Raw genomic sequence first — 16,191 nt, 5'->3', positions numbered from 1 at the left:
TATCTCTTCTTCTATTAGTGTTGTTAAATAAAGTAGTAAATAAGTTATTAATAATTAATTCTACTAAATTGAATAGATGTGGAACTATAATCTTATCATCCTCTGTAGTAGAATTTTCTTTTAGCCTTATCTCTGCTCTACTCTTGTTGACCTTCATCGCTTACTCATCCATCACATCATCATCAGCTATATCACTTACATATCCGTCATCCAAAAACTTAATAATTGTTAAAAACAAAAAGATTTTATAAAATTTCAATAATTTTTACAGTACTGTCGACCCTATTCTTTACTAAAATATAAATTATTTAAACTTTTAATTCCATTATTAATTTTTAATCATGTATTATTTTTATTGACTTTATATTTTTAATATATTAAATAAATAAATAAATAAATGTGGCCTTTATTAAGTAACACATAAAAAATATCAATATGGCGAAGTTTAGCAAATTTTGCTATTCTACTTAACCATAACATTACATGAGAAAATTGGTTTCCTTTAACAAAACACTATTATAAGTACTATAGGTCCCATGAGAGCCTTAACAATTATAATAATTTATGAGACAAGCATACTTTCAAAATTCCAACACCAAAGTTAGCCTTAAGATTCAATATAATAAAATATATTAAGAGTTACAGTGCGGTGATAACAGAAACATGACATACATTAAATTACAAATTATTAACCATATTTATCAAAAAATACATAAATTATAATTTAAAACTGCAGGAGACATAAGTACACGTAATAGATAAGCGATTAGAACAGCCAATGTTCATTAGTTTGTGACTGATTTAAACTTAGAACATTGAAAGGCTAGAAGTAGCATGCCGTGGAACTATGGGCAGGTTTGTTTGCTTGCAACATCTCTGATGCAATGATGCCAAGTGCTTATAGGGGAAAGGCAAAAATCACTTTATAATATCATAAAAATTTTCAGTTGTTTCCGAAGGCACAAAACAATACTACTGCTCCCCTTTAATAAAAAAAATATCAAGCATTTTTTAAAAATAAATTTGATAAGATACTCTATATCGAAGTCAATATGAGTTAAGTAAATGAAAATAAAGTACGAAGAAACGAGAAAACGGTAATGGCATCGCAACGCCGCTCGATTGCATTGTTTATGTCACAGATACAAGCACTCTCTACCAGTGACGTCGTCAACAGATATTTACCTGATAAATTTTTATTAATTAATAAATAAAGAGTTTGAGTATAAGTAATATTACCATTTATGAGCTATTTATGTGTTTTTTTTAATGGACTTCATTAGAGGAAGGTCCTAATGAAAGGCAGCATTTTTGTCAAAGCATTTTTATGAAAATTAAATATTTTATTAATATAATATTATAGATTTCTTAATAAATCATGTTTTAAGACACAAATTTTTAACATTTTGCAAAATTTTATTGTTATTGTTATATTGGACAAAACTCAGTTTTACATCACTTACTTACATCACATAATATATACTTCTATGCTGCTGACTTTTTCAAGCTGCTGACTTTTTCAGGGACAGTATTGCTTCAGCGGAAAAAGTTAAAACTACAAGGATGTTCAAATTGTGAAGGAGTTGCAGGTTTTTTGTAGGTTATAAGATTTTTATTATGAGTATTTAGCCTGTATAATGGTTTTGAGACATTTAATAGTGACCTATATAATACCTAATACCAAATATTATATCATATTAATTTATACTAAAAAACAAAGCTAAGAATAAAGACTATGTACAATAGATTAGATTAGAGAGTTTATTAGTAGTAATATACAAACAAGTGCTTTTACAAGTCAAATAAAATATGTAGTATGTTGGGCTTTTCCATAAAATCATGTTATTATTTCATGTAAGTATTTTAATAATGACTTGAGACATCTAATTCAATTTCTTTGGCGCAAATTTGCTTGTTGCAATCTTCGAATTTTAATTTTTTCTTCTTTATTTTTTTTCCATAATCTGGTGACAAGTGATTAAGCTCTTGAAACGGTGGAATCATCAGTGCTTAGGTCCTCAGGATATCATTTTGATTTTACCCTAGAATAATATACATAAAAATATAGTATTACCAAAATTAAAAAGAAAAAATTAAAAAAATGTATTATAGAGAATCTTTGTAATGTCATACATTTGATTAATTGCATTTAATTAAACAAATATAATACAATAAAATACCATATCACTTTTAAATAAGATATATAGAATAGGATGATACAAGGCATAAAACTAGTAGTCTATTTTGAGTGTATTTATACCTTTTCCTTGGCAGAGTCAGGGAATGTGTAGCAGTTAAACAAAAACGGCTTGGATGAGAAATAGTAATTGTTGACCTAGACTCCACGGTTACTGTAGAACTATAATTCTCAGATGCAGTTATTGTTGATGATGAATGATCTGTAATTATACAAAATTTGGTGTATCAAGAATATTAATCTATTTTAATTATCCATACGTGTCTATATTAGCTTCACTGTTTGTACTATATACCATTTTGAAAGCTAAAGAAGTTTTTGCACTCTTCAGGAAAGCTACCCCTGTAGCTTTGAAGGGTAAATCACTTGGTAAATTAACTGAATTATTGGCTGCTGTGTTTTTAACCAGTGCATCAGAAATCCTAGTAAAAAAATAGTTTTACACACATACCTAATTTAATAAGTATTAGGTATAAATAAATCTTATATGAGTAACACTAATACTTTTTGTGAAGAAGCTGTATGTTTTACAACATAGCCCAAGCACAAGTTTTAAAAGGTTGTTTTTTTAGCTTACATAATGTAGTAAATAAAAGCATGCAAACCTTTATCAATAATTCTAAGGTAAAAATATACTCATACCTATAAATATACTAGAAAAATATATTTAAAAAAATTACTTTTGAGGTAGAGCTGATTTTTTTAATAAAGTCTGGCTACTGATAATATTATCTCCCTTATATAAGAAATCACTTCTAAGGATGTGATCTGAACAAAAAATATGTTCTTTTTAAATGTGTTGATTTCCATTAATGAAACCCATTGTTCCCTTTGGGCATAATCATTGGGCAATCTATAATAAGTATTTGATATTTAATCAAAAAGCAGAAAAAAATTACAGTAATAAATTAATATGTGGTGCCAATTACTATATATATTATTGTAAGTTGCAATAAGGTAAAACAAAAAAAAATTATGGAATAAATTTTAAAGAAAGACAAAATTAACTTTATACATAGATATCAAACTATATATAGATAGGTACATAGGTATTATGCATTTTTTCTGCCAAAACAACAAAAAAAACATAAAATCCTGTAATAAAACCAGGGACAAAATTCTAGTTTTATATCTTTTATAGCCTATTAATAGATGAATATGTTCAAAAAAATATTTAGATTTAAAAATATAAATATGTTGGTATTTTACGCACACTTTCACATTCAAATTTTTATTAGGTTTATATCTATAAGATCCCCTATTCTACGTTTATGATAATGGTTACCCCATGATGTGATGTTATGAAAGTATCGGTACTTACTTGTGAAAAGATCGGCTTGAATCACGTTTTTATCATGATGCGGCACAAACGACACAAGTTTTTGCCATCCTAGCAATTTAAAAAAACACTAAAACGTGGCCTTTTTTCCTTTTTAAACCAAAAATTAAAGAAAATACACGAATCCCGAATATAAACAAAAAGCCGTTTGACAGATGACACAACGCGTATGGTTTAGGCGCTTAAGCTCCGGTGTTGTCGCTTCAAATTTTTTAGAAGCAGTTTTAGGGATAAGAATGTTAATAATTTTGTTTTTTTTTTGCTTAAGGATATTATATTTATTCTTAAAATAGGTTAATTGTAGTATTTATACTTTTTATTTTAAATTTTCCTATAAAATATAACAGAAATAAGTTAAATTAACGTTATAATGTTTGTTAAAATATAGCTAAAAATTTCCTCCGTTGGAAATTTGTGTCGACTTGACAACAGAGAATCGGCACATATGTTTGTAAATAAAACACCCCTCTTGCCCCTGTGCACATGTTGGACTCAAACAAAGTTGTTGTTTACTAATTCTAGCCTTTCAATGTTCTAAGGATTTAAAAGAAGCACTGTTTTAAGCTTATAATTAAACTTTAAAACATTAAAACTTTTAAACTCTAGTGGCAACTGGTTTAAAAGAGAAAATGAGGTAAAAGCAAACGATGTTTGAAAAAAATTACTTCTAAATTTAGGAAGACTGTTCAAATATGAAAAATTATTATTAATAAGGTTGGGATCTAAAAGATGTAGGGGTAGATTAGTGCGCGTTTTGTTGCAATAACTTTCAGATTATTTAAGGCATCCCAAGTTTTGCGAGGATTGTTTTGAGCTGAAATAATACTTAAGTATTGCTGTTTTTTCCTCCTAATAAGCGCAACAGTCAAATTGCGTAGCTGTTTATAATTTTTCCATTCATCATTATTTTTGAATAGTTTATACTTTTGTAAAGCTTTATCTCTATCATGCATTAGCATTTTCACGTTCCCTGGCAACCAATCTGCTTTTGGCTTTGTAACCTTTTTAATTCTTACTGGTGCATGTTTATCGAATAATTGGATAATAAAAGAATTAAGAATATTTATTAATCTATATCTTCTGTATGGAACTGTAAGGCGTTAAAATTAGAAAGCAACGGTAGGAAATTATTTAAGGCGGAGGAAATAGTATCAGCATTCAAAGCTCCCACAGAGTTCAGTTTTAAGAGCTTGGAAATAAAAATTCGATCAATTGAAGCAGATGAGTTGCCCGCAATTCGTATAGGTTCATTAAGTACCAAATATTATACAGTGACCGCCTTAAGTTCCGCATAAATTCGATAAAAATTAGAGACATGATTTTTTGAGAAAACGCTCGGACCCGTAGATTTTTAAGTTGCGCATTATTTCACATAAGTTTTTGTATACAGGGTGGAACAAAAAAAAAGATCTGACGTCATCGGTCATTTTTTTAAGTGGAATGCTATATTTTTTATTGCATTTATGAAATATAGGCGCAATTCTAAGCAAGTTTCGTAAAACACACCTTATCTCAAAACTCAACTGTTTTAGAAATATTTATATTTAAATAACAAGAAAACAAATAAGTACGTCTATTTACAAATTAAGGTATCGAGGATAAAAATAATATTATAAACACTACCGATTATTTCTATTTCCATGATTGCCCTTGTAAAGATTCTCAATTTTCGAATGTCACTGTCAGTTCGAAAATTAATAGTTTTTATCAGAATAATTTATGGCTAATTTAACGGAAACCCCACGAATTGAAATTTTGATGATGCTAGGGTACGAGGATCGAGTGCCCACGCAAAAAGAAGTAAGTAAACTCTTTAATGCCAAATACCCAAACCATCCTATTTCTCAGTCAACAGTTAGTAGAATAGAGCACAAATTCATAACTTCAGGTCATGGTAGGGATTTGCCAAGATCAGTTCGTCCAAAAATTTCTGAAGAAACAAAATTAAACGTTCTGTTCTCCGTCGAAGTAAATCAACAATGCAACTTCACAAATTTCAGTTGATAATAATATAGCCGGAACGTTAGTAAGACGCATTTTAAAGGCAAATGAAGACCACCCTTATAAAATTAGACTAATACACGAATTAAATGAAGACGATCCTGATCAAAGAAACTAATATTGCGAGCAAATGATGACAAAAAGACATTTACAATAATAACCGTCAGTTTGTGTTACGAGTTTTGATTTCGGATAAAGCAACTTTTTGTTTAAACGGTGTCGTAAGTCGGCAAAATTGTGGGTACTGGTCCGTGTCAAATCCACACTGAGCAACTGATGCTCATACACAGTACCGTAAATCTATTAATGTTTGGGCTGGTATCGTAGAAAATAACGTAATATGACCATACTTTTTCGAAGAAAACTTAACAGGACAACGCTATTTGAATTTTCTTCAAGAAGATCCTATCCCTGCTTTGGCTGCCCTATACCCAGACGAACAAGACGCTGCTGTCCCGACAGATAATTTGTGGTTTCAACAAGACGGCGCACCGCCACATTTCTTTCGAGATGTCCGTAATTACTTGGATACAGTATTCCCAGAAAGATGGATAGGACGAAGAGGGCCAATAGAGTGGCCGGCCAGGTCCCCAGACCTAAATCCCTGCGACTATTTTCTATGGGGGGTACCTAAAAGGTAAACTTTATATTGAGAAGCCAAACGACGTAGAAGATTTGAAAAATAGCATTAGATATGAAATTAGACGTATATCACCCGAAATAATTAATAGTGTTTTACATGAGTTTGTAAACCGTCTTGCTTTCTGCCAAGAAGTAAATGGGTTTAAAATCAGTTTGAACACTTGATACAGAGTAACAAATAATAACATATAACACTTGAGTTTTTACATTTTATTACATTTTATACTCCATTTTATCTTAATTTGTAAATAGACGTACTTACTTGCTTTCTTGTTGGTTAAATATAAATATTTCTGAAACAGTTGAGTTTCGAGATAAGGTGTGTTATACGAAACTTGCTTGGAATTTTGCCTACATATTTCATAAATGCTATAAAAAATATAGCATTCCATTTAAAAAAATGACCGATGACGTCATATCTTTTTTTTGTTTCACCCTGTATACAAACATTTATGTGAAATAATGCGCAACTTAAAATAAAAATCGACGGGTCCGAGCGTTTTCTCAAAAAATCATGTCTCTAATTTTTATCGAATTTATGCGGAACTTTAGGCGGTCACTGTATATCCAAACATGTTAAAACTGGGTTGAGTACTTTAACAAAATCATTATTATAATCTCCACTGCATGTGATGTAAATAATGGCACTACAGATATAACAAAATATATTATCTATATCGTTAAGAAAGTCAGGCATTGAGGAGTCTGGTGGTCTATAATAGGTGGAAATATAATAAGCTCTATTACATAATTTAAACTTAAAAAATAAATATTCTACGCTTTCACTGATCGGAAAATCGAAATCTATTTCTGATATCGAAAATGAACTTCTTACGTACACGAGCAGACCACCCCCTCTTCCGCGCAAACGATCCTTATGAATGATAATCTCTAAATGAATGCTAAAACCAGGTATATCAAAAATATCCAACGGGATCACTGAATGTAACCAAGTTTCTGTTGCCACAACTTCATTAAAATTATGTTGTAAGACCAAAGTAGAAAATTCATTAAAACCTGTAAAAATAAATCTAATATTTAAATCTGCAATTTTCATGGTGAAACCATAAAATAACAATAAAAATAAAATAATGACATACGACATACAACAAGTAACAGTTCAAAAATAAAGCATTCAGTAATTATATAATTAAACACTCGCTCACATACTTTAAAATATGCACATTCAATAAAACAGTTATAAAGAGTTAGATATAAGTTTTTAAATAATTAAGTGAACCAATGAGTTTTTTAAATTTCTTTGAGATACAGGTGTTTAGGTGGCTGTGAGATAAGAGTCATCCTACAACATGAATACCGTTGTTCCGGACCTTGTGGCTAAATGTGCTACACACAAGGCCATTAAAAAAATAATACTAAAAAATAAAACAGTAAAACTAGATTCCAATACAATAGCTATTAATATACAATGAGAGAAGAATACCTTACATTTATGTTATGCTATCTTTTTTGATGTTGAAACTGATGTGGCTCGAGTGCGATACAAAACCTGCCGTTTTTTACTTTTTTCCGTTGGAGTAGTGGGATTATAGATCTGTGGCAGCTTTTGTTTCCTATTCGACTCCGGTAGAATTCTTAATTTATTTTTGTCTTTGTTTTTCCCTGCTTCTTTAATTGGGATGGATAGAATAAGATATTTATGGCACTGTTCGCCAGCAGAGGAAGCCGGTGAGTTTTCGACAGGTTCTTGTGTTGACCCTTTGGCTTCAATAAAGTCCTCGTAAGTATAAGAAGCACCACCTACAATTAGGAAATTAAACAGGCCCTTTAAATAGGCTGATCTTGAGCCCTTGACTCCTTCAATTTTAGCGTCAAAATCCTGCGCTGAGCTCTTTCTTCCAACGTAAGATCCTCAGTCAAGAAGATATTTGTACCCTTAAGAAATTGACGTTTCTTTAAGCAGTCGTTTCTCTTCTTATGCTAGAGATAAATACCAAAAACCATTGCTTTTGCTAGATTTACTCAATTCTTTTTTCCAAGGCGAAAACAATCTGACAAACCATTAAATATTAATCCAACTTCTAGTTTATTATTCACAATATCTATGACTTTTTCAACTGGGTCGTCGGTTTCTCTCTCAGGTAGCCCGTTTACTTTTATTATTACTCTGTTTTTGCAGGTTCATGTGATTTTCCTATTATTAATACTAAGTATTATTTTATGTAGATTTTTACGGGGACAATATACTAATCTTTGATTTACACAACTTTATCAGCAGAAATTTTTATTGATTATATTTTTTTTTCAAATTTTTTAAATTGTTTTGCGTTTATAAGTAGCCATAAACTTAATTTAATGATAAGCCATACGCTTATCATTAAACTAGCTACTTATCTACGTAAACCCAAATTATGTTAAGGACCTGTCAAGTGAAAATTGTCAAGAACTGTATCCCTATCGCTACTAGTTTGGTAATTTTCAAGTTGTAATGTGTGGTAATTTAGTTTGTCTATGATAACCAGTTCTACTCTTCAGGACAAAAATTATAGAGTTAATAATGATTTTTCGGTACATCTACTGAAACGAACATCTTATAAAGTAAAACAAGTTTGAATAGTGGTACACATATAATAGCTATTCTTTTTTAAAACTCGAATGCTTTGTAATCTTCAGTGTTTTTTATTCATTTAATATTTTATTATATTCATCTATTATATTTCTATAACTGTATTTTAAATGATAACTACCAAACTAAAATTGATTTATATTATCTGTAGTTGTAAACTTCATGGTAATGCACGTTAATTTGCAAAACTAACATACAGATTCCTAAAACAGCTTTTCACCCTTTTTATTCATGCAATTTTCATATTTATTTACTTAGGCAAACTACATATACATTGGGCGGCTCCGAAAACCTAAAAAGCATTAAGCTAAATACATAGAAACTTATGTGTTTAATACATATTAATTATGAGTCTCTAAACGGAATTTCATACTTTACAGTTCTTAAGCTTTAAGCTCAAAGGATCCCTTTTATAGAAATTATATGCTTAAAATCCGAGATGAATAAGTTAAGTTTATTTCGTATGCCGCTATAAGTACGGTCACATTTAAATTATAATCTTCAAAATAAATAATTAAGAAGTTCTAAGATCTAAGGTTTGATAAACTTGGAGGTAAGTATCAAATATTTATATAAATAATATATAATAAAAATATTTATACTTATAAATAAAATCATGCCTTTAAAATTTGTTGTTTTATTAAAGGCATGATTTTATTTATAAGTATAAATATTTTTATTTAACGAATTACTTAAATTTATAATAAGATGTATGTTAGTAAAGAGGGTTGCTCGTATATAAACTTTAATGATAAAATTTACACAAATACATGCTTACAAAGTCTTTTATTAGATATACAAGTTGTTTTAATAAAAAAGAGACATATATATTAAAAGTAAAAAGAATAATCAATGAAGTTGCCAGAAAAACGATAATTGATGAGTCGATAATCTTTAAAAATTTCTCCTGCCACTAAATTAAAAAAAAAATTGCAGAATATTTAAGGAGAGTGTAGAATTTTTTTTAATAAGTATAATTTCAGTTTTTAGTTTTTTTTTTAAGATTTGAAAATACCCCAATTCATTATTCTACTTAAAAGAATGTTAATATAATTAAGTAATGTATGGTTTATGAATTTTTAATAATAATTATGAAAGTTGATGCTTTTGCTGCCAGAAAAAAAACATCACCTAATTCTAAATATGTATTTAGAATCTGATCATTATAATCTTTCTTTTGATCGTCTTTTACAAAAGACATTAGAGAACACGGTGCATTTTTCACTGTAAAATTAAATAAACATCACGATCTTAAGAAAATATATATATTCTTATCTGCATCAAGATATATGTAACTTAATACAATAATATAAAATATTTATAGGACTTTTTCGCTAGATAATTATTTAAAAATTAAGTACTTAATTGACAAATTTGCACCTGCTCAGCTTAAAAAAAATTAAAAATTTTCCGTTTTTACCTTAGACATATAACATAAAATTTTTAATTAAATTATGAAATGAGGCAAATAAAAATATATTTACCTGCTTAAATATTATCGAGTTCTAAGAAACTTTATAAAGCATGCCATAATACGAGCATAAAGGTCGGTAAAATTTTTTGGTCTACTGCCAAAAAAGTTAAATCTTGTACAAAATACATATTCTAAATTACTTCATACCTAATTTTGTTTATTCTAAATTACTGAATAAATATTTTGGAAACTCTAGCAACTTGACTGCATCAAGGGAGCCAAGTTTAATTTACAATAATAATATTTTTTCTAAGAGTTCATCTGGTAAATTAAATTTGACATTATTTAATGAATCTAATCTAATAAAATTAATAAACCTTATTAGTATTGGCTCTGAAAGTGAAAATAAATTATTAATAAAGGATTTAATTTTTTATTGGCCAATTTGCCTAAAACCTCTGTTGAATGTCGTTAATTTCGGTATATTTCAGAATAACTTTCCTGAAATTTAGAATTTTTTTACCTGGCATTTTTTAAATTTTGAAACAATATATTTAAAGAAAGAAAGAAAGAAAATGTGCTATATTACGTAAGAATAATCTTGTGTACAAGCATCCTACAAGCTAAAAAACAAAATAAAAATACAATTTCAAAATTTGACAAAATAATGAACAAATTTAAACACAAGAAGACAAAACTTTTTGAACATACTTGAATTAAAGATAACTGAATAAAACAATCAATTACTAAATAAAGGTAAACTTGTTGACAAAACTAGAGAAAAAAAAGGAAAAAAAAACTTTCCAACATGTCCAAGGTTAAAACCTATCATTAAAAAAGTCATCCAGGTTATAATATGCCTTAGCCAATAAAAGCGACTTTAATTCTCTTTTAAATTTCTTAATATCCGATATATGGATGAGGAACATGATTATAAATTTTTTTACTTATGTAAATTAATGAGTTTTTGGTAAGGGACGTAGGAATAGGTAGGGGAACATCATTTACACGACGAATCAAATGGCCAGTGTCAGAGGGTAGTTTGGGAATTTTGTGAATAAGAGCAGCTGTTTCTAAGATAAAGAATGAAAAAACAGTTAGGATTTTTTCAGAAATGAAGAGGGGTTTGCAAGAATCTCTTAACTTAGCAGAACACAGGTATCTAACTGCTTTTTTTTGAATAACAAAGACAATGTTAAGAAGCCCTTATTGGTTAAACCTCAAAAAGGCAAGCCATGCCGAATATGAGATTCAATAACTGAAAAGTACACTGAACGTGCAACCACCCCTCCCAGCTCTTGTTTTGCCATTCTTACTGCAAAACATCCAGAAGATAATTTCCCAGTTAAATGTAAAATATGACCTTCAAACCGAAGGCGACCATCAATGGTAATTCTTAGGAACTTGCAGCACTCTTTATTCTGCAAGAGGGAATTTTCGTCAAACATCAGACCCTGAACATCGCACTTAAACCCCATAATAGACGTCTTACTTACATTAAACACGAGCCTGTTGGAAGCACACCACCCTGATAAAATCTGAAGGTCTTCAAGGATACAAGTCTTAATATAATCAGAATTTTTATGGCTCCATAATATGGTGGTATCATCAGCAAACTGAACCACCTTGCTCTGCAGTTTCAATGAACTTAAGTCATCCACATACAGTAAAAATAACAGTGGTCCCAACACTGAACCCCGGGGAACGCCGCATTTTAGGGATCTAAAAGCAGACAAACGCCCAGACACTGTAACCTTCTGAGTACGATTTGATAGATAGGACTCAAGCCATCGCAACGCTACGCCCCTAAAACCATATTTATCAAGCTTAGATAACAGTATTTCATGATCCACACAGTCAAATGCTTTGGATAGATCACAAAACACTGCCGCCAGAATTCAAGGACGCATAGACGCTCTCCAAAAAGCTAAAAACAGCATCATGAGTCCCTTTACCGGCTTGAAATCCAAACTGATTTGCAGACAAAATGCCATTATGATGTAAAAAGGACAAAATTCTGCTTTTTGCAAGTTTTTCAACTATCTTAGAGAGGGTAGACAAAATAGAAATGGGCCGGAAATTACAAGGCTGATCCAAATCTCCACCCTTATGAAGAGGGATATTCACTGCCTCCTTTAAACATGAAGGAAAAATGCCAATATGTAAAGAATTGTTTATGGCAGAAACTAAAGCATTTAAGGCTGAATCAGGCAAAAAGAGTAACAACCTCGAAGATATCCCATCAGCTCCAGATGATTTATGGTTTTTTAGGCGTTTGATTTAATTTTTTACTTCGGTAAGATCGACAGGATGAAAGAATAATGAATGCTCAACCGACACTTGTTAAAGATAGTGTAAGGGATCAATGTTACTACGAATGCCCTTGAGTAAGATATTAGGTATATCACAATAATAGTCATTTAAAATATCAGGCCTTAACTCCGGTTCAGATACTTTTCTATGGCAATGTCTAAAATCATTAATAATCGACCAACACTCTCTTTGCCTATTTGATGACATATTTAAGCGATCCCTATAATAATTAGATTTTGCTGCTTTAATTGTCTCTCTGTACAGACTACGGTATTTCTGATGATATACAAGGATATTTTCATTTGTGGTATATTTGCACAATTTAGTCAAAAAACGGAGGTTTCAAAAAACCTATGGTTTTCGTTTCTTAGTTTTAAGCCTCATTTTAGAAAAGCACTGATTGATCTTATCACACAGAACTTGAAAAAATAAAGTAAGTGGGTCAGAAGCCGTTTCAAGTGCATTCCAATTTATCGAAGCTGTAGCAGAAGAAAAAGCATTGAAATATCTCCTGCTGAAAATTCTTCCCATATAATGAGATGGAGATGATACAGTACTATATGGCATTTTAGCAAGAATAGCTTCATGGTCGGAAATACCAGATGGGAGTACTGTGCATAAAACATCATCAAAATTTGTACAGAAATAGTCAATTGTAGTTGCAGATGAAGAAGTTATTCGTGTGAGAGAAAGAACGTGCATTTTCAAGTCGTAAGAATTTAAAATACTTAAAAGAGAAGTACGTGGCAAGGTTTCATCAGTGTAGTTGATATTAAAATCACCAGCCTTAAGTTATTATAACCTTAAAGTGTAGGGACAAATGGGATAAAAGAGAATCAAATTTGTCCAGAAACATAGCAATATCTCCTGTAGGTGGCCTATAAACAGAAAGAATATATAAATTAAAACGCTTACAAAAAAAAAGAGAGAATTCAAAAACATTCTCTAACAGAAGATTATCATACTTATCAATATTACAAAAAAACGTTTCAATTGTTTGCCTAGCCAAGATCATGGTTCCTCCATGATATCCATTATAGTCAGATAGTTTTATTTTGTAATATAAATAATATATTTCATAAATGTCAGGGCGGATTTAGTAATCAATATAGTACTACACTTGTTGGATCTCAATGAGAACCAAAAGAAAATAACTGGATTGCGTCTTCTTGACTTCAGTTTTTGATACTATTATTCACACTATATTGGTAAAATTCACTATTATGGTCTTTCAAATAATTCTTATGCGTGGTAATATAAGACCATCCTTTTATATTTTAAAATTTGACTATGTTTTAATTAAAACTGGAATCTGACAAGAATCTATTCTTGGACCGTTGTTATTTTCTCTCTATGTTGCATGAAAGCATGAAAAATTAATTCTCTTATTCTAAACTTTACTATGCCTACGATTCCCAGGTGTGTGCCACTTTATTTATTCTATTATTATTTTTTTAAACATACAACAAACACACTGGTGTCATTAATTTACTATAGGCATACTCTTGCGGTCTTCGACATTTCAGGAAATGCGCCACTATGAATTATTAGATTGAATATATGGTAATGATGGTATTTGCACACAATCCTTAACGACGAAGCTAGGGTCCACAAAACATAACCTTCAGGTTAAGGAACTGAAGGTTATGTTTTGTGCTGGGGTCCGTCGGGACCTGCGGTAATTTTATTTTTCAGGGATCTACCAATACTAATAATGTCCTCTGTGGTGATAGTGGGGCCTAATGCGGACATAGTCAGAATCACATATTACATGAGTGTTCTGTTGATGTAATGGCTTAGTGTCCCTGTACACGTTCTTAAAGAAACGAGCAAAGGCTGACACAATTTTCTCTAGGCCCTCATATGAACCAAATAAGTCCTTCATAGATACAGGAATCCGTGACGTACCCTTTTTACCATGAACAAATGGGCAAATGATTGATGGATCAGAATGTATATTTTCCTCTGCTTGCCTAACATGATCTCTATAAGCTAAATCTACCTGGTACTTTATACCCCGCCGCAAGGAGGTGTATCTGGAGTAACAAAAATGAGTGCGATGGGACTTAAAGTCGCTAAAGGCTTTTTCCTTCTTAATAATATTATTTATTATCTCCTTGGTAAACCAAGGAGGAAAACGTCTTTGTTGCTTAAGGGGTGTAGTTGAAACAAAAATGCCTTGAAGTGTATCATAAAGGGTGCAGCAAGCATCTAAGACGTTAGAAGAATCCAATATCGAATTGCAAAGTCTGCTTTCCTAAAATTAAATTCGGGTCTGTTATCTTTAGGGACAAGAAGATTAGAGGCATGACGAATCCTACCGGTATTAACCAATAAGGCAGGGTGGGTGGTATAAGTCTTCATTAACGAATGGCACATTATGTTTTAAAAGGCCTATGTCAAAATTAGTAAACACAAGATCTATGAGCAGACAGAGATCTATGAGTAAAACAGCGATTAAGGGAGTTGGGTTTAACATTATATTGGTTGAGATTTAAGACGTTACAGAAATTCAAAAGGCTCTGGTGTTTTCTCCCAGGTCAATAATCAGTTCCATACGTGGAGTTATTAAAATCACCCCGAATAATTATGTGCTTGAATGGCATCAAGTGAAGATAAGGACTCTAAAAAGGATAAAACTTCTGTATTACTGGCTGCAGGCGGTATATAGATTACAATAACGTAAATTGTAAAGTATTGAACATTAAACTTACAACCCACCACATCAATAATTAATGTCATGCGAGTTACATCGGTATATGGTGTAAGAATTCTGAAACAATTCCCAATCTTGGATATCTGGCTGGAGCCACGATTTAGTAATGGCTGTAACGTCATGATCCGAAGAAGATACGCCCGAGAAAAAAGAATTCGTCTTATATAATAAAATGGTAGCCACGATGAGCAGTCATAGTGATACTTTTTACATTTTTTGATTAAACATTTCTTTATAATAAGAAGCTAAACGTTTTTTTATCATTGAATGTGTTAAATTTTATTACCATGATTATTATTTTTTCTGTAAGCCTATTTCTTTACTTAAATATATTTCATCCTTAAATTTGAAGATAAATGGCTTCAGTGAATTAATTTTTATACAAAATACATCTAAGATTAGTCCTGCCAGTAATGCCTTAATTTAGTTCAAAAATATTATAACACTATTTTAAAATATTTATAAAAGTTTCTTCAAAATTTCTATTTTTTCTTTACAATGAAATATTAAATATATAATTTAAATTATTTATATTATTTTTATATATCTTAGTAAGAAAATGGAATTCTGGTTCATTTATTCCGTGCTCCTAAGGTGTTGAAAAATCAATAATTCAAACAAATATTTTGTATTAAAATTTTCTGCTCAAAAATATACATAAAGTTGTCGATTAGCATTATTCGTGATAAATGTGCTAAAGGAAAATTTTGAATGTCAGGGTGGAAAAATTATTAATTTTCTTTAACTGCTCAAGCTGAAGACATTTTTTCGGTGTTTGTAAAATATCACGTCTTTACGTATTGAGTTTTGTACGTTTTAAGAAATATAAGATGATTGAAGTATAGTAACTTGTAGTATGGAATATTTTAATTACTATATGTAATACTACTTAATTACTATTATATTACATAATAAGGTAGAACATTTTTAAATTAAAAAATATTTGATACATAAAAAGATGATGATAAAAGAAATATGTAAA

The 16,191-nt window shown here is 30.3% G+C and overlaps 1 protein-coding gene and 1 long non-coding RNA gene across 2 annotated transcripts in view; one reads left to right on the top strand and one right to left on the bottom strand.

Moving 5' to 3' along the window:
* LOC126743130 (uncharacterized) overlaps positions 1–16,191 on the top strand; it is an 802,914-nt gene that overhangs the window by 32,763 nt on the left and 753,960 nt on the right. The gene's annotated exons all lie outside the window — the stretch shown is intronic.
* Positions 1,739–2,400, bottom strand: LOC126743134 (uncharacterized). The gene is made up of 2 exons (XR_007662794.1): positions 2,261–2,400; positions 1,739–2,042 (listed from the first exon to the last, which is right to left on the bottom strand). It is a non-coding gene; the product is annotated as an uncharacterized LOC126743134 (long non-coding RNA).

Source organism: Anthonomus grandis, chromosome 12, assembly GCF_022605725.1.
Source record: "Anthonomus grandis grandis chromosome 12, icAntGran1.3, whole genome shotgun sequence".
NCBI classification, from domain to species: domain Eukaryota; kingdom Metazoa; phylum Arthropoda; class Insecta; order Coleoptera; family Curculionidae; genus Anthonomus; species Anthonomus grandis.
Note: the sequence above shows the minus strand (reverse complement) of the source record. Positions and strands in the feature narration are given on the sequence as shown.